We start from the raw sequence: 21985 nt of genomic DNA, 5'->3' as shown, positions 1-21985 counted from the left end.
CCATCATCTACCTGCTCAATCGTGTCTACACCCATCTGGACCAGCCGGCGAGCACTGTGAGGGTCATGTTTTTTGACTTTTCCAGTGCTTTCAACACCATCAGGCCGACCCTCCTGGGTGATAAGTTAGCAGCGATGCAGGTGGATGCTTCTCTGGTGTCCTGGATTGTTGATTACCTGACAGGAAGACCACAATATGTACGTCTCCCACAGTGTGTGTCTGACAAGGTGATCAGCAACACAGGGGCACCACAGGGGACTGTCCTCTCCCCCTTCCTCTTCACCCTCTACACCACAGACTTCAGCCACTGCACAGAGACATGCCATCTTCAGAAGTTTTCTGATGACTCTGCGGTGGTTGGATGCATCAGCAGGGATGATGAGACAGAGTACCGGGCTGTGGTCGACTCCTTTGTCACGTGGTGTGAGCAGAATCATCTGCAGCTCAACGTGGCAAAGACCAAGGAACTGATCGTGGACTTCAGGAAGACCAGGAAACACTTGACCCCTGTTTCAATTCAGGGGGTCAGTGTTGACATTGTGGAGGACTATAAATACCTTGGAGTACACATTGACAATAAACTGGACTGGGCTAAAAACACCACAGCACTTTACAGGAAGGGCCAGAGTCGTCTCTATTTTTTGAGGCGACTGAGGTCCTTCAACATCTGCCAGAAAATGCTGAGGATTTTCTATGAGTCTGTGGTGGCCAGTGCGATCCTCTATGCTGTTGCATGCTGGGGGAGCAGGCTGAGGGTCGCAGATGCCAACAGACTTAATAAACTGATCCGTAAGGCCAGCAATGTTGTGGGGATGGAGCTGGACTCCCTCAAGGTGGTGTCGGAGAGGCGGATGCTGTCCAAGATAAAGACAATGTTGGATAACACCTCCCACCCACTCCATGACATGCTGGTCAGTCACAGGAGCACGTTCAGTGAGAGACTGAGATTACCGAAAAGCACCACTGAACGACACAGGAAATCATTCCTGCCTGTGGCCATCTCCCTGTACAACGCATCCACTTAACACACTGTTTGCTGCTACAACTACACATGTTTCTTTTCCAACTATTTATTTATGAGTGACTTATGTATGTATGTATGTATATATATGTATATATTGTACTATTCTTAGTTAGTGTATTGTCTGTCTTGTCTTAATGTTGGTTTAAAATGGAGCACTGTAACAAAAAATAATTTCCCCCAGGGATCAATAAAGTATTCTGATTCTGATTCTGATTCTGATTAGCACACTTGCATTTTCACCTTATCAGCTGTCTAAATTTATCAAAGCTATTCAGCACAGAGTATTAACAAAAAGCATCGGTGTGGATGAAAAAAGTCTGGATAGGTCCATTTAAATCTGTTTCTCACCATTTGTCACTCTGTTTTCAATCCCAATGAAAGCTCTGTGTTTTGTTGCCAAGGCAACGTTATTTTTTCCTGAAGTACCTTACATTTTAGTTTCAGACATACAGTACTCTACAGCAAAAGCTGAGAACTGAGGAGGTGTTTGGATATTACAGCCACACAAAACACAAAAACGTACACACACACACACACACACACACACACACACACACACACACACACACACACACACACACACACACACACACACACACAAATCCATACGTACATAGCAAATACTGTATTAAGCAGCCTGGAAAATCACTCAAAAGCTTCATTAGTTCTGGAATCACTCATGATTAATGTAATGTGCTGTTTGATTAAGAGCAGCCTTGAAATGGAAAGCGTGAAGAAATCTGGAGAACTGTTTTGATTTGCTTGTTGGTCTATTTTAAAATGCTATTATGTAACTGTTGTTGAAAGATAATGTAAAGGCTTGAAAAGCAGGCTTTAAAAAAGCAGGCTGGCTCAGGCATCGTCATGTCACTGGGGGGGGTCTAGCTGGGGGTCATGAGGCTGTTGTTAGATGTGCCTGTCTCTGTTATTTAGCTGCTCAATAAATCATCCGTGTGCATAAATAACATTGTTCAAAGTTTCCCACTCTAACTATTACTGGGCTGAAATCTTGGTTTTGAATGGTAGGCCAGATTCATTAGTACTCTAATACATGATGAAAATAAAAATGGAACACCTTACCTTTTGTGGAATGAATCACACAATATTGAAAGAGCTTACATCTATTTTTTTTTAAATGCAACAGAAAAAAAGAAGAACAACAAAGATGAAAGTTTTGTAATCACTCTTCATCTGCCAGTAAGTTCACAAAATGATGATTAATAAGTCTACCGTGTATCAATATGCTGCTTGCTACAAAATGAGCTCTCGAGTGTAAAATATATAGATGTCAGACTACAGACTGTATAAAAAAGATGGACATAGACAACACGGTAACCCCTTACTTGTTCACTACTATTTTGAAGTTTCAAGGTTAGCATTTGGCTGCTGCTATTTTGGGGGTTTTTTTGGGAGCCAAGAGTGACCAGAAGGTGAAGTTATCATCTTTCCACCAAGGGAGAGATAGACTGTAAAACTGTGCAGCCTAGCCTAAATTAAAGAAAAACTCTTAATCTAACTTACATCCATAAATTGGTGCCTTAATCTTAACTATGATGAACGCCATTAGCAGAGGGTAGATCGTGTGTGCGGTTAGTCCAAAGTCCCACTAGCTATGGCATCCAATTTTAAAAAGTTACAGAGTACATTTGAGCGTGACAGTACTTTCACTTTTAATTTGTTTCATTTGCACAAACACAGGACTCAAAGGTAGATCCGGCCTTCATACATCTATAGGTTTTCTGTTTCAAAATAAGTCTGTACATGTTATTAGATATGTTTTAAAATTAAGTAAACATTTTTCGTTTACTTACGTTATATAATTTCATCTATTCCATTTCTTCCATTTATCAAATTCAATGTAACAGCTGGACTGGAGCCTAACTTAGCAGACATAGGAAAGGGTACATCCTGGACAGATCACCATTTATTGTAGGACTGGTAATTGTTGTTTCAATATTATTTTTATGTTATCATTATTTAAAGAAGAATTATTAGACATAAGTATTACTTAACAAATCAACATTACATATAAGAGTCACCTAAGGTCCTAATATATTTTACAGGATGGTGAGAATTGTTTTTTTCTCGGCTGTATTGTTAAGGTCACCATCCCCTGAATTAACTAAACAACAAATCATATAGTTTTTCAAATGAATAAATTGGGAGTGATCAAAAATGAACACCAACATCACTAGAACATCTGAGCGGTCCACTTCAGTAATTAAAATTAACAAATGTGACCCCTGCAGTAAGCAGATAGCTAATGGTTATTTTTAACCTCTAATTACACCCAACTTTCCCTCATTGTGGCTCAGTCATGCAAAACTTCAAGCTTTAATACAACTAACATGAATAAATAATACACATTTTAAATTTAACATAATATATGGAGGGGTTCACCGCCTTTCACACTTGTTATGAAGCAGTAATTAGCTATAAAGTTCTTAAAAAAGAATACAGCTTAGTGCAAAAAACAAACATGTTTTTACTGTAAAATTTTTAACATGGGAGTCTATGGGGACTGACTCACTACTGGGGCCAGCCTCAAGTGCCATTGCCAAATACAAATATATGCGATTTAAGAAGTTTTAAAATGCATGAAGTCAATGAGTAATAGTGTTAAAATAATCATGATTATGATTTCTACCATAATCCAGCGGCCCTAGTTACAATGCAGCTCACTTTAAAACCACATTTCTCTCACCAAGAGTACATTACGCTGCGTTAATGAGCTTTGGACATACAGTGGGGCAAAAATGTATTTAGTCAGCCACCGATTGTGCAGGTTCCCCCACCTAAAATGATGACAGAGGTCAGTAATTTGCACCAGAGGTACACTTCAACTGTGAGAGACAGAATGTGAAAAAAAAATCCATGAATCCACATGGTAGGATTTGTAAAGAATTTATTCGTAAATCAGGGTGGAAAATAAGTATTTGGTCAATAACAAAAATACAACTCAATACTTTGTAACATAACCTTTGTTGGCAATAACAGAGGTCAAACGTTTACTATAGGTCTTTACCAGGTTTGCACACACAGTAGCTGGTATTTTGGCCCATTCCTCCATGCAGATCTTCTCGAGAGCAGTGATGTTTTGGGGCTGTCGCCGAGCAACACGGACTTTCAACTCCCGCCACAGATTTTCTATGGGGTTGAGGTCTGGAGACTGGCTAGGCCACTCCAGGACTTTCAAATGCTTCTTACGGAGCCACTCCTTTGTTGCCCGGGCGGGGTGTTTTGGATCATTGTCATGTTGGAAGACCCAGCCTCGTTTCATCTTCAAAGTTCTCACTGATGGAAGGAGGTTTTGGCTCAAAATCTCACGATACATGGCCCCATTCATTCTGTCCTTAACACGGATCAGTCGTCCTGTCCCCTTGGCAGAAAAACAGCCCCATAGCATGATGTTTCCACCCCCATGCTTCACAGTAGGTATGGTGTTCTTGGGATGCAACTCAGTATTCTTCTTCCTCCAAACACGACGAGTTGAGTTTATACCAAAAAGTTCTACTTTGGTTTCATCTGACCACATGACATTCTCCCAATCCTCTGCTGTATCATCCATGTGCTCTCTGGCAAACTTCAGACGGGCCTGGACATGCACTGGCTTCAGCAGCGGAACACGTCTGGCACTGCGGGATTTGATTCCCTGCCGTTGTAGTGTGTTACTGATGGTGACCTTTGTTACTTTGGTCCCAGCTCTCTGCAGGTCATTCACCAGGTCCCCCCGTGTGGTTCTGGGATCTTTGCTCACCGTTCTCATGATCATTTTGACCCCACGGGATGAGATCTTGCGTGGAGCCCCAGATCGAGGGAGATTATCAGTGGTCTTGTATGTCTTCCATTTTCTGATGATCGCTCCCACAGTTGATTTTTTCACACCAAGCTGCTTGCCTATTGTAGATTCACTCTTCCCAGTCTGGTGCAGGTCTACAATACTTTTCCTGCTGTCCTTCGAAAGCTCTTTGGTCTTGGCCATGGCGGAGTTTGGAGTCTGACTGTTTGAGGCTGTGGACAGGTGTCTTTTATACAGATGATGAGTTCAAACAGGTGCCATTCATACAGGTAACGAGTGGGGGACAGAAAAGCTTCTTACAGAAGACGTTACAGGTCTGTGAGAGCCAGAGATTTTCCTTGTTTGAGGTGACCAAATACTTATTTTCCACCCTGATTTACGAATAAATTCTTTACAAATCCTACCATGTGGATTCATGGATTTTTTTTTCACATTCTGTCTCTCACAGTTGAAGTGTACCTCTGGTGCAAATTACTGACCTCTGTCATCATTTTAAGTGGGGGAACTTGCACAATCGGTGGCTGACTAAATACTTTTTTGCCCCACTGTATTTTTGGGCAGAGTCAGGCAAGTGGTTTCTCCCCACGGCCAGCTTGTGCTCCATAGATGTTGTCCAGACGTGAGACTGGTAGTGATCTCTTCAGCTCCCTTTCTTTGCGAAAATATGAATCCTTTAATAATAGATACAAAAATCAGAAAAGTGTTCAGCGTTTTTTGATCATCATATATCAATCATCCATAGTGTATCAGAAAAAACACTCAACATAATATTTCATATCAATTGACTAGTGGATTTAGATCAGTGTGTGTACAGAGATCACAACACCATACGAATCACGTACAGTTCAGTGCGGCACAGGCACGAATGTTCACTTGCTGAAAAATCCAGCTCGTTGGTTCACATGTAAGCCATGTGCTAGGCAACATGAGAAATGCTGCGCTTGTTCATTGTGAATGTAAATCTGATGTCAAGCTGAAAGCTGAAGAGGGAATGTGTGGGTGGCAATCGCTTCCAGCTTAGACCCTCTGAGAGAAGTGAGAGAGACAGAGTTAAAAGAGTGGGAGGGAGGGATGTAGACACACATGAGTAAGAGGTTGGTTTTTTTTTTAAAAAAAAGGAAAAGGAACTGTGAGTGTGTGTGTGTGTGTGGGTGGTAGTGGTAAGTGTTCGTGTAGGAGTAGCAGGGACAGCGCAAGAGCAAGACTATATGGAGTGAAGAGAGGATGACAGAAAGAGAGAGAGGCGAACAGAGGGAAAAAGGAAAAGAACGAAATGGAGGAAATGCATCTGGGGGAGCGGTAACAAGAGAGGGAGGGCTGAGAGTTGCACTAAGGAAGGGGGGGTTGGATGGAGAGAGGGAGGGAGCACAAGAGCCAGAGATGGAGGCTGGAGAGGGAGTGGGTGTCTTAATAGCGCTGAAACGCTCAGGGCTTTTTGTATGTTTGCTTTTGTTATGATAGAAAGCTGGTTGGCTCCCTGTTTGCTTTTGATCCATGAACTGTGACTACAAATGCAAGGCAGTCTCTTCTGTACTTAGAGTAGAATGTACAGCAGCTACATGTGGGACCCTCATTACATAATTTAATGTATAAACGCTGTCATCGAGAGGCCAGTGGGTAAAGGAAGGCACTAGCACCGCAATGGGTTCGGTCCCTGCAATTACTATATTTGGATCAGTTGGTCGCTTGCAGCGCTGATGAAAACCTGCAGTGGCTGTTCAATCCTAAAGCTGAAAAGAGCTACATGTGTGCAGATGGAGAGTGACAGAGGCACAGAGTCAGATTTTGATCCCTTATACAGAAGCAGCAGGGACACAGCAGCGTTTCTCTGCAAACGCTGACCTCGCTGACAATGTCCACTCTGCTTTCAAAATTACCAAATGGGTACAGCTACACTATGTGTGTACGATGCATGTGATTTTTAGAGTCCTGCAGTCAGCAGTGTCAGGATCGATTCGCTGAGGTGTCACATACCTTGGTCTACAGTGTTTTTGAGGGTGATGGGAACAGCTGCAAGTGACAATTATTGTAATAATGAATTAGTCTGTGACTTATTGCATGATTAGCTGACAAAACCCTCAAAACCAAACAATATGTAATTCGCAATATACCACATCAAACAAGGAAAAATTGTCAATTCATGAAGTCTGATGAAGTCGGATACAAAATTAAAAGATGAAAAATAAAAAGACTGATCAAATAGCAATATCACTGTCTGAGAGGCTGCAGAGCGTTTGGTTTGGTTCACACAAGTATTTTGTTAGTGCAGGGCGGTACACCAATTTTAACTTTTGTGGACACTTTTCAGCTAGTTTTGATACATTATGGAGATATCATATTATAATACAATTTGTGAATATACACCCTTCTCACTTGTACTTTGAGTCAACTGGTGCAAAAAAAATTATTGCAAGATAAACATTTATTATTCACAAGTTTTTTTAAACAGTACAAAACATCACGGCACACAAAATCTGTGAAACAAAAAGTATTTCTAACAGTAATAACTGCACATTTGCAAAATTACCAAAATTACCATCACCAAACTGCATGCTGGGTAACAGTCTGTTAACAGCTGGAGGGTTTTTTGCCACACTGAAACACAGTGAAAACAGATGGAAGATGAAGAAAAGAGAGCTGTGTCTACTGTTTGGAAGTTTTGGGATTTAAAAAAAAGAAGACTGGTTTTATTTTCTGTATCTTTCCTGACTTTCACTGTGGGTGGAGCTACACATAACAACAGAGAACCAGAAGAGGGAAAGATCGTTCGTTAATCAAGGCTAACAGATGTTCCTAAATGATGACCGATCAATTTGTGACAAAGAGTTTGAAGGAACGAGTCCAAATTATGTTTGTCTCCAAAGCTGCGCCTCACAGCTCTGCTGTGGAATCATCAACACTCACAAGCCAACAAACAACAGTGGTGACAAGTGGATTGTCATCTGCACTGACTCCCAGTGCTAAATGTTCAAGTTTTGGGCCATTGTAAAGCAATGCACAACCCAAAATTGTGATTTTTGGGTAAAAAGTAAATAAAAACAGAATGCAATGGTTTGCAAAAGCATATGAAATTTTGAGACATTTTACTATTTCACTGAAAACATGGTAGCAACACATCTCAAAAAAGTAAGTGTTACTACAAAGAAAGAGCTGGAGCAGCTTTTTATAATTAATTAGGTTAACTGGCAACAGGTCAGTAACATGCATCTCAGAGAGGCAGCACAGAAGACCACCACTCTGCAAACACTACACGTTGTAGAACAATTTCAGAACAATTTTCCTCAACATAAAAATTTCAAAAACTTTGAATATTTCATCATCTAAAGTACATAATATCAATGGATTCAGGGAATCTGAAGAAATCTCTGTACAGAAGGGACAAGGCCAGAAATCAGTATTTTTTCTTCAGGCCCTCAGGCGGCACTGCATTAAAAAAAGGCATAATCCTGTCTTTGAAATCACAGCATGGACTCAGGAACATGATCCAGAATGCTTATTTTGATAGTTGACTAACCTGCCAAATTTTTCTTCGATTAGTCGATTAGTTAAAGATTATTTGAGTAACTCAAATCTCCGCGTCTTGTGGGCAAACCTCCTGTTCTAGGCTCCAATACCTCACCTGCTTAAGTCTGCACACCTGTAATTATCACCCTGTTGTCTTGTCCCACAGCAAATAAAAAAATGACCCAAGAAACATATGAAATAATAAAAATCAAAATAATAATTTTATTTTCCAAGTTTCCAAAGTTTAGAGATGATTAAGTTCATGAATTCAGTTTAACTGATTATATATATATATATATATATATATATATATATATATATATATATATATATATATATATAATTAATTATTGATCTGGTCCAACCCATAGATCAACTACCTAACTTTCGGTGGAAGAGGTTTACTATTCAGAATAAACGCTAAAATTAATGTGAGAAAAAAAAAATTAAGTAGGGGACAATGTAGCCCCTCCTGTTTAATGGTTTGCTATTGGCTTGGCTCATTAGCTAACAAAGACTGAACTGGTGTTCACTTAGCAAGCAAGAGAAGTTTCCAACAGGTAAGCTAACGTAAACATTACCGTACAAACATTAACATAAACAATGTATCAACGCTTAACTCTCTAAAACTGACCTATTCAGTGTTAACGTCACAGCTCCAAGGTGCAGGCTTTTTAAATACTTGTGCACTGCAGTAGTGCTGTCATGGAAGGACTCCGCTTTGCACAGTCTGCATTTAACTTTGCTTTCTGTAAAATGCTTTCACATTTTCTAAAATCTTGTATTTTCCATCTCTGACTGATCTCTGCATTCCCACATGGAAAAGATATATATAAATCTAAATAAAGTTTGTATCTGTCTTGTGTGAAACTTGTATGAAAAGCATATAAGAGTGAAAACAGATATAAGATCCCTTGAAAAATTATATAATGAAACTTGTATGTTTTGGATACTTACTAAAACAATATATGAAAGTAATGAGAAAGTGGCCACTTTCATGAGTAATCACATATAAGTTTTTACTATTTCTTTTCCATATGGGTTAGTGCTTACTGAACTTGCAGCTTGCAGATCTGGGAAGGCGCCATCATTGCAGGTTTGTAAGGTTTTAGAGCAGGATATGCTTCCTTTCAGACAATGCCTTTTTGAGGGAAAGCCTTGCTTATTTCAGCAAGACAATATGAAACAGCATACTGCAACACACAGCATGGGTTTGTAGTAGATGAGTCCCGAACTGGCCTTTCACCAACTAAATGGATTTGGCATGAAACAAAAGATATACCAAATAATACCCAGGGAGTATAAATTATGGGGACAAAAGCTTTGGGAAAAATCACTAAACTTCTAAAATGATTTGTTGATGGATTTGATTGGTGGTTCTTTACGTGCAGCTGTTATGCCTCAGTGATCACTGAAATTAAAGTTATGGCTCTCTCCCTAATCACTGAAAAAATGGGCCTTCAAATATCTGCCTGGATCAAATAGCAGTCAAACTGCAAGACTTCCTTCAGTAAGGGATTTATTCTTGTTGGACTTAATCATCTCATACTTGGTCAGAACACATTCTAAGCACATTTTAAGCACATGGAGCGTACTGCTCCAGATGAGGGAGAATGATGACTAATAAAAATCTGCAGATGAGTGTGTATAATCACATTAACATCCAACTGTAAGCCAAGAGTTTAAGACTTTTCTGGTGTTTTTAAAATTTTCTTTTGCTTAGGCTTAGGCAAACATCTCCTTACTTAATATACCTCACAACAGTGACAGGATCAGCAGGGCACATTTCATGTTTAGGAGCTTAAATCAAGTTTCCTGAAAATGAAATGAGTTGGCTTGAAAAATGAAAAATGTTTATAGTCTAGGACTAGAGTTAATCCAAAAGCTAACTATCTTGCACTATCAATAATTAGGCAAAACATATGCAAAACATTGCATTGGCCATTAAATTTAGATGCATGTGATAAGTTGATCCATCTATTCAGACTTTTTGCCACGACTATACCAAAACACTATTACCTACGGAAGCCCGTTTCCGCCACAAAAAAATAAAAATAAATAAATAAGTATCCATAACTCGAAATTTCGAGTTAATAACTCAAGATTAGCTCTGCCAATCAGTAATCTACGTGAATAAGGTCACTTTCTTGTTACCTGGAAGCAAACGGCGCAGAGGAATGCACACTCAAAACCAGATCGCAACAAATTGGGGCTTTCGCGAGTACGTTTGCTGATAGTAACGCCTGAATGTGATTCAGCTAATAACACAAGGATTTCATCACTTTTGAAGCCACGCTGAAAATAATCAGCAACCTGTGCATTCATGACTGGATGTAATACCGGTAGCTTAGCTGTAGCATTTGTACCTGAGGGTTTCAGCTTCCCGGTAACAAGGAAATGATGTCATCCACGTAGATTACTGATTGGCAGTGCTAACTCGAAATTTCAACTTATTACCTCAAACTTTTGAGAAAAGTAAGTCGAAATTTTGAGTTAATAAGTTGAAATTTTGAGAAAATAACTCAAAATTTTGAGTTGTGGATCCTTTTTTTTTTTTGTGGCAGAAACAGGCTTCCATAATTACCTCTCATTTGTAACCAAAATCGCTCATAATTATATGGCCAATAAAGGACTTTGTTACATAAGCATACTGTAAGTAACGTCTCTGCAGTTGCTGAATTGGCTGACGGTCTCATCTCTCATTTTGGGAGGACAGTTTTGACAAATAACAGGGACAATTCTACAAATTAAATGCAGCTCGCTTGTCACAAGGAGTACTCAGTTTATGAAAACACTTGACCTCTGTGGCTCAGCTCAGAATTTTATTAATGTTGGGCTTAACTTCTATTTTTCAGAGCACTTGTGTCATAAACAGAAGTAGAGTCTGAAAGATGTTGGCATTTATATGAAGGGAGGGGTGTAACGCTGCTTTTAGGCAGTATTAGCAGAATAGAAAGAGAAGAAAAGTCTCCTGTTATTCCAACTTTGCAGCAAAAACACATTATTCCATGACTGTAGTAGCACCACATTAATATATACATTTCATTTGAAAGTATCATTTGTTTTCCTGCATATTATTGACACTTTTGGGGTTTTAGTTTTTTTTTTTTAAAAATACATACAGATGAAGATACATATAACTAGAAGCCTCTAGTCTTTAACATATAGGCCATAAAGAAGTGCCCTGAAACCTGCATTAATCCAAATGTCCAGCACACTGTGTCTACTTCTTGATTTATAACCTTGCTAAAAAAAAGAAAGAAAGGAAGAAAAACTGAAGAGTTTTTTTTCTCCAGTCACTCGTTTCAAATCTTATTCAGTGCAGCATTAATGTATTCTCTACATTACAGTCCCACTTACAATAAAACAGATGATAAGCAACTCTCTGCTTTAGGAAGTGATTACCAATTTGCTGCTATAGAGACACATTCATTTTTGGGAGATATTGAAAACTTTGTGTAAACAGTTTATGCAGACAGACTCCGCACACACTCGCTCAGAGCAAAACGTTTTTAAGGGACCTAATTTAGGTAATCTGATGACGGTTGACACCACTTATAGCATTTAACTGAACAAACAAGTAAGGATAACATATAGTATATCTTATATGTTGTTGCTATGACGATAATTGCAGCAAAGCCATCCCTCCAAACAAGGCAGTGAAGCCTTGACGATTGAAGCAATGCATACATGTAAACCCTGCTTCAGGGTGCACATCCTGTGAGTTGGTGTTGGAGAAGAGCTAGCAACATGCAGCAAAAGAAGCATGGGCTCTGGGATAGCTTGTTATCCCATAAAGCTGTTGCACACAAAAATCAAGTTGGTTTAGTTACATCCTCTGTACTTAACAACCATAAAGTTCCAGGTTTCACTGGCTCTGACCTTTAGATAGTCCCAGATGACGATTACAAACTCTACATACAATTTTTATTCTGCTTCTTAAATATGATTTTTGAACTGACTTTGACCTGCACCATTGACTCATGACAAACCAATTTAAATTCGTAAGTAGGCAGACCCTTAAATTATCAAAACAAAAGAACAAGCATACAACAAAATCATCCTTTGCAGAACATCCACCCATCTGCTTGGCCCTAGTGTGCATAGTGCCCTTTGGTTCTTGGTCAAATCTGCCCCTCATTCATAACGCCCAGTTTCAAAAGTGTGAGATGGCATGATTAAGGCAAACATCACATAACTTCTTGTAGTCTTGTACAAAAACACAGCCTATGGTGAAAACGTTGCATAATTCATTTCTCATTTCTTTGTCACTGTTGCAGCATTGCTTACTAAATGTGTTCATCACAAGTCCTATAAGTTTACGGATGCAAAGTAATAACATTACCTCTTTAATCTAATAGGTATTCAATCAATCAATACAAAACTTCATATAAAGATGAATCAAAATTCCCAACCTTACATTAAAAAGCATGTTTACAGCCTGCTACACAAAACTATTTGAGCCTCTTTAGATTTTTCCCTGCAGACCAACTCTGAAACGAGTGGGGGTGGATACTGGTTTGACAGCTATCCTGACACAGACAGTTATACCCTGTTGGTGTCAGCTCCACCAATGAGAGTCACTGAACTGGACTTCTCTGTATTCCTGGTGTTGTTGCCTTGTAGAGCACTTTAATAGAATTGTGTGGAAAATGACATGAGATGCCTGCAAAGAAGCTTGTGCTTCAGTTTTGAATTGTTAAATTCTGTTTTTTTATTGGTCTCCCTAATCTAGTGCTAATTAGCAGTTATGTGTATCTTTGCATTGAACCCATACTGCTTATGTATATATAACTTATAACTCAGCACTCCACCCACTTGTCCTAATTTACTCCTAGCTCCAAAAATGAACACTGCAGCTCTCTTCAAGATAATCCAGTGGTCTAGAAACCACTTGCAATGTGATATGTTCATCCTTTATATACAGTCGTACAAAAGTCTGGATGCAAAACCCTGCACAAGTCTAAAATAGAAATAAACTAATTCATACAGAAATAATGTGAACATTACACAGCAGCTGAAATCTGAAAACCAAAAACTCAGATGTGCTGTTAAATAATGGGCCTTTCATGGATCAGTCATTGTAACCAAATCTGAAAAAAATAACACAGAATGGGAAAGAAGCACCAGCCAACAACTGAATAATGACACATTTTCACTGCTGATCACAAGTTTCTCTACTCTACATAAACAGTATGAGCCAAGCTGGCAGTTAACCAAAATTCTGGACAGTCCTTTGTACTCTCAAAGCTGATTTGCTAGGTAAAACGAGTTTCACAATCCACAAACCACTAATATAATATATGGTTTTGTTTCTACCGTTGCTCTTTCTAATGCTTCAGCTCAAGATATTTTATTTTATGTGCTCCCATTATCTAAAACTATCATAGGCAGATTTTTATAAGTTGACATTTTGTTTGAATCAGGCAAATGCAATTCCCCCGCAGGGTTAGAAGAAATGAGTAATATAATGTCAGAGTCCTGGTTTTATTGATAGGGCTATTTCTCTCCTATTTGCCGTCACTGTTAATGCTGTGTTTTGGGAATCTGAGGTAAACTTTTGAGCAGGAGAGCTTCATTCAGAGCTGTCACTCAGCTGCCTACCGATTGCTTTTGCCTTCGTGTCTGTGGGAAGTAGAAAGAGGGGTGGGCGATTGTCTTTCTTATTCTCTGCAAACACACCTACTGCAGCTTTAACACAAAGAAATGAAAGGTCTAATTTTGGATCCAGCTTGTGTTTCTTGTGGGAAATATTTGATTTTTAGACCAAAGGGAAGAGAGTACGGTCTGATCTGATTTACCAGGACAATGCTTGTCACAGTACATTATTTACTTCACATGCAATTTTCCCCACAGAGCAATAAAAGAACATCAGGAGCCATCAAACCTTTAAACCCCATAACCCAAACAGCCCTCTCCCATCAAGCAAATTGTTTTAATTGGAATAAAGAGTTAATTAAAGCTAAGAAATATGAACTTTTAGCATTAAATTGAGCAACACAAACACTGTTTTATGCTGGGTTTTTGCTGTATTATTGCACTGCATGTGAGGCAACAGCAGATGGGAAGTGGTGGACTATTTGTGCTCTTGAGCATGACGACAAACCAGCAGAAACACACAGACGAAAGTGATGTCATTGTACAAGAGATGAGTGCAAATAGGGTGAAGATTAGGAGTGCATTTACAGCACACTTGGAAACAGCTTTTTATGCATTTTCATTAAGTAAGTTCACAAAATTATTTCCAAAATTAGACACTTTGAACTGGTAAAACTGAAACACCCTCTCAGAAAAAAGCTCAGATCAGTGCCGTAATCAAGCTTATAATTTCAAAACTGCAGTTCGGCCATAGTGATGTATTTCTGCAGAGAGGACTATTTTAAAATTCAAATTGTACACCTGCATCAGATGTTATAATGAGCTGGATGTGCATATGCAGAGGTTTTAGTGCAACAAATATGAAACAAAAAGATGTCCTACCTAGATCAGGTGGGGCTCTTGTGCTTTGTGTCCAAACTTCTAAAGACAGTGTCTCTGCACTTCCAGTGTACAGTCTGTGACCCCCACAGTCAGCTGCTGCCAGCTGCTATTAAAGATGAGTTCAGCCTGTATTCCTCCAAGTCTCTGCGTCTGACTGAAACTTCTGAAGCTCCGTAGATTGGGTTACATTCCGTCGAGCATCGGCACTTGTTCTGAACTGATACTCCAAAAGCACACAGTGATATTAATGTCTATAAATAACTGAGCGTGTTGGTGTATCTGCAAACAGCATCTGCCACCGAGTGTTAGGACACACATGTGCTTGTCATACTGTTTGATAAGCAGGTGACCATCTTCTGGTGGGTTTATAAGGCTGTGGTCGAGTTCCAGACAGAGGAGTATTGCTAAAAAAGTCAGTGCTCAAATCAGCCTAGGAAAAAAGGAATCAAGAGGACTCGAACTAAAACGAAGCAAGAGAACTTGAAATTGCACTACAAAAGCCCAATACAGCAAAAACACTACCATGTTGGCCTTAAATCATATCATGACTTCTGATAATTCATAGACAGTTCGGTAGGTTAATAAATGATGAATTGCCAACCTCCACTATCAAGGCACCTGGAAACAGGGCTCCTTCAAGGTATCTACATATATGGGAGTACAAAAGGAATTTTAGTGATCTTATAATAAATATAAATACAATACTATTTAATTATCACAGAAAATTATAAACTATGTATTTATATTGGCTATTCTAAAGAAATACTGTATCCTAGTAATATTGAAGAGATAGAAATGACCATTAAGTCCAATATAGCGACTATAAACCCACTACTGAGTATCACAGACACACTAGACGTCCCTTTATAATGATAATAGGATATTCTGTATAGGTCTGACTTATATTACTACAAACACCTTAAACTAATACGAAAAGAAAATCACAAAGTTGAAATTAGTAAAGTGGGAGGATGTCCTTTCAAAAGCCACTGCACAGGTAAATTCACAACTGCAGGCCTTCACTTCACCAAAGTGCTGAATTTACCTTTAAGCTGACCCAAAAGTGCCACACCGGTGAGAGAACGGATGACAGTTATTAAGTAGGCCACTGTTCGTTATCTCGCATCTTCAGACTAATTAGTGAGAGGTAAAATGCAAGAAAACAAACACTCCCAAAGCCAGCTGAGTGTTATAATTTCAGACTGAGGCACTCTTCATCCTCCCCCCGCCTTCCCCTGGCAGCAGCAGCCTGCTTCTTGAGCACGGCAGCAGCGGCTGTTCCGCGGCGGGCAGTCCGGATGAGAGCTCCTCCTCCCCGGCCTCTCCCTGTCCTCTCTCCCCGGTGCCCTCCGCCCCGACCCTGCACTCACAAATCCGGTGACCGACGGGAAATCCGCTGAGGCCAATTTCTCTCATCTTTTAGATGGTTTCTGCGATGGTTTCCTTTAGCGGGTGTCCCCCTTGTGCATATCAGAAAGAACTTGGCAAGGATGGATGGGTGAAAGCTAAACGCTTATCTGTGCTAAGCTCTGGAGTTTAACGGCACTCAGAAGCTAAGGTGTGCACACACAGGGGAACCAGCTGCATGTCTGGAGTTGCAGCCGTGTGTGCACGTGCGTGTGAGCGTGCGCGTCTGAGCCCATGTGCGCGTGAAGGAGCGGTGCGGCGCGCAATAGGTCCGCCTTTCTATATGTGCAAGCTTAGCGAAGGCGCTTCGCTCTCATCGGACAACTCCAACATTGAGCCAGCGAGCAAGCAGAAAGAATTCAAACGGAAGCTTTAGTTTCCAAATGCAGGCGGAAATGTGTGGACAATCACCAAAAACACAGACCGTTATGGAAAGAAAAGAGAGAGAGAGTGGCCAAGAAACAGCTAAGCGCCACTGAATAAAGTAGTCTAAAAGCTGCAGTGCCTACAAACTGAACGTTTGGCAGGAGCTGACAAGCAGCACGCGGAAAAAAAAAACCCAAAAAAAACGAGGCTGTAATGGCAACTTAGTCCCTCGTATTCCTCCACCAAACGGCGGTTCACCCTTAAGTAATCTGCCTGGCAAACGGTGGATGTTGTAGTGTCTCCTGGCTGCTGGTTGGACGGAGATTATCCCGCACAGGTGGACAGCAGCTCAGTTTAGGCAGGGAGCAGCAGTGCTCTGATGCCCTGCGCTTCAGTCTCTCCCTCTCTCGCTGCCTCTCTCTGTTTCCAGCAGCAAAGAGAATAAAAGAGAGAGAGAGAGAAATAGGAAGAGAGATGTTTAGAAGGGGTGGGGCTGCTTGGTTCCCGACTGGGACCTGGAGTGGTTTCTCTCGCTTCCACACTCCCCTCTTTCTTCCTATCTTCCTTTCCTCTCTCGGTCTATTCTGTTTACCTTTCACCTTCCGCTAACACACACACACACACACACACACACACACACACACACACACACACACACACACACACAGACACACACACACGTACATGCCAGGGGCAACTGTGTGGGAAGCATGCAATATTATCACTCACATAATATACTGTATAACCACCAGTCCTGTACCAACTGCCCATGCATGCTGTCACACACCCACGGGCAAATCATGACCAATCAAAATTAAAAACTGCACAGCTAATTTCTCTATCCAAGCCACACTTGACCCCTGCTGATTTCCAACAGCATGCTGCTTTTTATAAGTGCATAAACAAATTATCTAAATCCATCAGGAGCTTTAATTTACTTCTCAATGTATCTGACTTTGATGTAGGCGACATTAAGTACTTTTTTTATTTCACTGTTAATGACATCTCCATTGATTGGGCTTTCAGTAATGATAAGCAATGAGCACTTTCAGAGGGGGAAAGAGTATCTTAGATCTGTTTCCATGACAACTGTGCGTTTGAAACAACTTTTTAAAGCACCGTTTTATTATGACACTGTACTATTGCTGTACTCACCACGCTAGAGCCCCCTTATCGCTGGTAAGATATAACGGTGGATAAAAATAATATGACCTCCATGCTGTTGATGCTTTTCCCCCCCACCTAAGATATCTTGCAGTTTCATATCAAAGGAAAGATTAACATAAGGCATAAAAGATGTCACAGCATATTCTGCAGCTGCTGTAAGAAGGCGGTTAAACTGGCTTTGTGAGGGTTTAACCTACACGTCATCCCTGTGCATCTGATCTTTAAGCAATCACCAATCATTAGAGACACAGTTTAGGGATTCCAGCAAACATTTTCAGCTACTTTACCCCCCATAGTTCTCCTTTTCTTCTCCTCTCCCGTTGTCTTTTGCCCTCCCTTTCTCCTTCTCTTTCTCTGAAGCTCACACTCTCTCTAGCAGTCTGTCTGTCTGCTCTATAATTATTTCCATAGTTACCATTAAGGATGTGAAGCTAAGCCTGATGTACTATGGTAGTAATCTTTTCCTTTTCTCCTCCTCCTGTTCGCTCTGTACTCTCCTTTCATCCATTGCTTCTTCTTTTTCTTATGCTGCATGGATCTCCACGGCCTTCTCTTGTGCACATTTTTCCCATTACCTTTCATTTTCTGTGTCAAATCTGCTTAAAACCAACATTTAAATTGGAAGCTTTTACAACTCTGGTAAATGTGCAAAATCATACCCGAGTAATCCATATGTAAGCAAGTCAGGAAGTCAACGTGTCCCAAAAAGCATTAATCAGATTGTGTTCATACGGTTTGGCCTGTAGCTACGCAAGATAGTTTGAGGTTGTTGTTTCTAAAGTGGCTCATGAAGTTCTTAAAAGTGAAACAGATTTCTTTAGGTGCCGTTTCACCTTTTTTTAAAAACAAACTTCAGCGATATGAGATATTTTCCTCCTTGTGTTAGTCTTTACACTTTCCCTGTTCCTGCATGTCAGCATTGCTCACGAATTACTGTTGTAAAATGAGCCCCAGGATTCAGTGGGGGGTGTTCATTTTTGAAACACGGGCCATCTGAGATGAATCATAAATATAGGTGATAAACAGCTGTGCGAGAAAGTATCTGGTTCTTTGATAAAATGCCCAAGGCGTAACAATTACTACAAAGAAAAATTAAAAGAATAAAAATTCACTTTTTTGCTGATAGTTAAATGAGAAAAACTATTTCTTATACATAGAAGGTTACTAACAGAAGATGTTTAGCTTAGAATGAGGAATGGGAAACAGGAAAGATACTGTAACTCCTCTGTGGTTCAAATACTTGACATGAGTCCCGACCATCATGCTGGTAGGTCAGTCATTAGTCCTTAGATTAATCCCTGACCAAGCTGGATTGTCTGTACATTATCATCAGCTAAAGAAGATGTTAAAATCAGGTGGAAACATTAGCTTCTGGTGACCTTTCTCGGGGTCATGGGATACGCTCCAGCTCCCCGTGACCCTGAACTGGATAAGCAGTGACGAAAATGGATGTATGGACATTGGTCTCGAGTCAATGAGCAGAGAAAAATTCAAATTCCCTACCCCATGGAAATTTGTTAGCGTGGCAGTAATGTCTTGATGATGACAGAAACTGAGTTTAATAAATTGGAGACAACTCTAAGTATTAAAAATCCACAAGTATAAAGTGTATTAATTGCATCGCCTCAATTTTAACACCTTGTCCTAATGTGCACTAATGGAAGACCTCAAAAATTATGTGACATTAAAAAGAAACAACTCGAGGAACATTTTGTAACTAATTAAATTAAACGGCAACAGGTCAGTAACATTAGGTGTATACCAAGTGTAAAAGACAGAGATCCACCAAACTGTGGAACAATTTAGGAATAATGTTCCTCAGCATAAAATTATAAATAATTTGAATATTTCACCATCTACAGCACATGATAAATCATCAAAAGATTCACAAAATATGGAGAATCTCACAGAAATCAGTAAAAACAGCCACGACTCTGCATGGAAATCAGTACATAGGCTCAGGAAAACTCCCAGAAATCATTCTGTCAACACTCACTATGCCATCCACAAATGCAGGTTTAAGCTCTGTCACTAGGGATGGGAATCGGGTAAGCGTTCATTTCCCTGGAATTGTGGGTCTGCTTGCCCATTGATTCCGCTCATCGGTTCCACTTGAATTCATGCTGCAATCAGCTGATTTCAGTTTTTGTGCTGGGGGAGGAAAATAGTAGAGCTGTAAGTGTGGATATGAGCATCCAATATTAATTTTATTTTTATTGCATAAAAGGAAGAGAGTACGATGGTAAAGTGCAAACTGCATCCAGGACAGTAACAACAGCATTATGCTGCTAACCCAACTTCTCTTTGCAAGCATCTGTAAGCTCGCTGAAAATGGACTGATGCAAAGTGGAAAGCTGTTCTGTGGTCAGATGAATTTAAATTATTTTTCTAAAACACTGAATGTGCATCCTCTGGATTAAAGAGGAGTTCAAAAGCTCCCATCTTTGATGGTATGAGAGTACAGTAGTGCCTATGAGATTGTAGTCAATGCTGAAAGGTTTGTTTTAGAGCAACATATGCTCTAAAAGGGATTCCACATTGCAAGACAATGCTAAAGACCACATCACTGTATCAGAAAAGTCCAGGTGTTGAACTGTCCAGCCTTGAGTCCAGACGTTTCACCAACTGTAGACATTTAACAAAGAAGACACAGGACTGTTACAGGGACAATAAACAAAGGATCTGACAACAGTGGACAACATTGCTCTTATAAATTCCCAGATATATACAGAATGTATATATAAATTGTTGTTAAAAGAAGAGTGGATGTTACACAGTGGGAAACATGGAATTGATGGGAAACACAGAGAGCTATTGCAGAAAAGTAAATTCAGAAGAATCTAATATTTTTCTTAAAATGGGACAATAGAGCAGAGAAAACATTCAATGTTTTCTCTGCTCTATTGTGACCAAAATATGGATTTCTAAAATTTGCAAGTCATTATATATATTTTTTCATTTACATTTTACACACTGCCCCAACATTTTGAAACTGGTGTTTTAGAAACATGTTTTTAATGTTGTTTACAATGTAATTATTCATCTAATTTGCCATTTATCTGCCCCTCTCATTATATATGGCTGTGCCCTTTTAAGCACAGATTTAATGGCACCTGACTGAACAATCAGTGTCACCAGCTGTTTATCTCAATGCACCAGCTCATGGTATTCACATAATAGTACATAATGACACATTTAAAAACAAATTTTCCTTTTGCTGATTTCCCAGAAATTATTTTCAAATTTGAAGTCAACTTGCATGGAGCCCTCAGTGGAAGAATAAACACCTGCAAAGCTGCAACATGTTTTTCCTCTTTTCCTTCTTTTTCTTTAAAGAGATTGCATGCTATCATTGGACAGAGCCACACTAGCATTTTCCCTATTTTCAGTCAATATGCTAAGTGACCAGGGTGCTGACAGAAGGTTCACATGACATGAGAGAAGGCTCATCTTCTTATCTAAGAAATAAGTTAGTATTTTCCCTCAGAAATATTTCTTTAAGGTCAAAACTCGGAAACTATCCCATCCCTGAGATTAAGGCTCCTGTGGATGGAAAAGCCCTTCTGACATTACTGCTCCATTTGCAAACCGTTTTCTCCTAAGCAATGATAACTAAGGCTCCTCAGTATCGTAGTAGAAACAAAGACTGAGTAATTAAACCTTATGCCCTTATAGTGTAACCCTAATATTGTTAAGTTATTCATGAGTGTTTCAATGTAAAGGGACACTGTGAATATCGTTAAAGCACTCAAATAGAAATTCATAGTAATAAAAGAATGTGCTCAATCTGACCGCCCGAAATTCAATTAACTGTTACATTATGACTACATTCAAAGTTTAGTATCTTGTTAATTTGATTCCTAAACGTAGATTTGAATGTATGCCTTCCTGATTGTGCAGATAGACCTGCAGGGTGTCTGCTTCTTTGCACTGATAATTTTATAACATTAAGACCAGCATAAGTGAACTGGCTTTTCTTGTGTATATAAAGTGACATAACAGAAGATGACTGCATTTTAATAGAGACCTTGAATATGCCTTGGTGAGGGATTCCTGCAGTTTCTTGCTCTTTGTAACTCTGTTTGCCGTCTGCCACTCAAGAACAAAGTCACGTTGACTCTTTTCATTACTACGGTTGCCAAAGCAGAAACGTATAATGATGATTTTTTTTTTAACTTTTGCTTGACAGACGATTTGGAACAAAACACTGACATGGAAATATGTTTTAGTCGTGATAA

At 39.7% G+C, this 21985-nt stretch overlaps 1 protein-coding gene across 1 annotated transcript in view; it reads right to left on the bottom strand.

Annotated features, from left to right (window-relative positions):
- The window catches only part of syngap1b (synaptic Ras GTPase activating protein 1b), a 77836-nt gene extending 62943 nt beyond the window's left edge, over positions 1-14893 (bottom strand). The window contains exon 1 of the mRNA XM_085423840.1: positions 14808-14893. The gene's annotated coding sequence lies outside the window, so the exon portion shown is untranslated. The remainder of the gene's footprint in view (positions 1-14807) is intronic.
- Between the last annotated feature and the right edge of the window lie 7092 nt (positions 14894-21985).

This window comes from Rhamphochromis longiceps, linkage group LG11 (genome assembly GCF_057381845.1).
Source record: "Rhamphochromis longiceps isolate RC_006_pf linkage group LG11, R_longiceps_female_GT1.1, whole genome shotgun sequence".
In the NCBI taxonomy this organism is placed as follows: domain Eukaryota; kingdom Metazoa; phylum Chordata; class Actinopteri; order Cichliformes; family Cichlidae; genus Rhamphochromis; species Rhamphochromis longiceps.
This window is presented reverse-complemented; position numbering and strand designations above follow the sequence as displayed.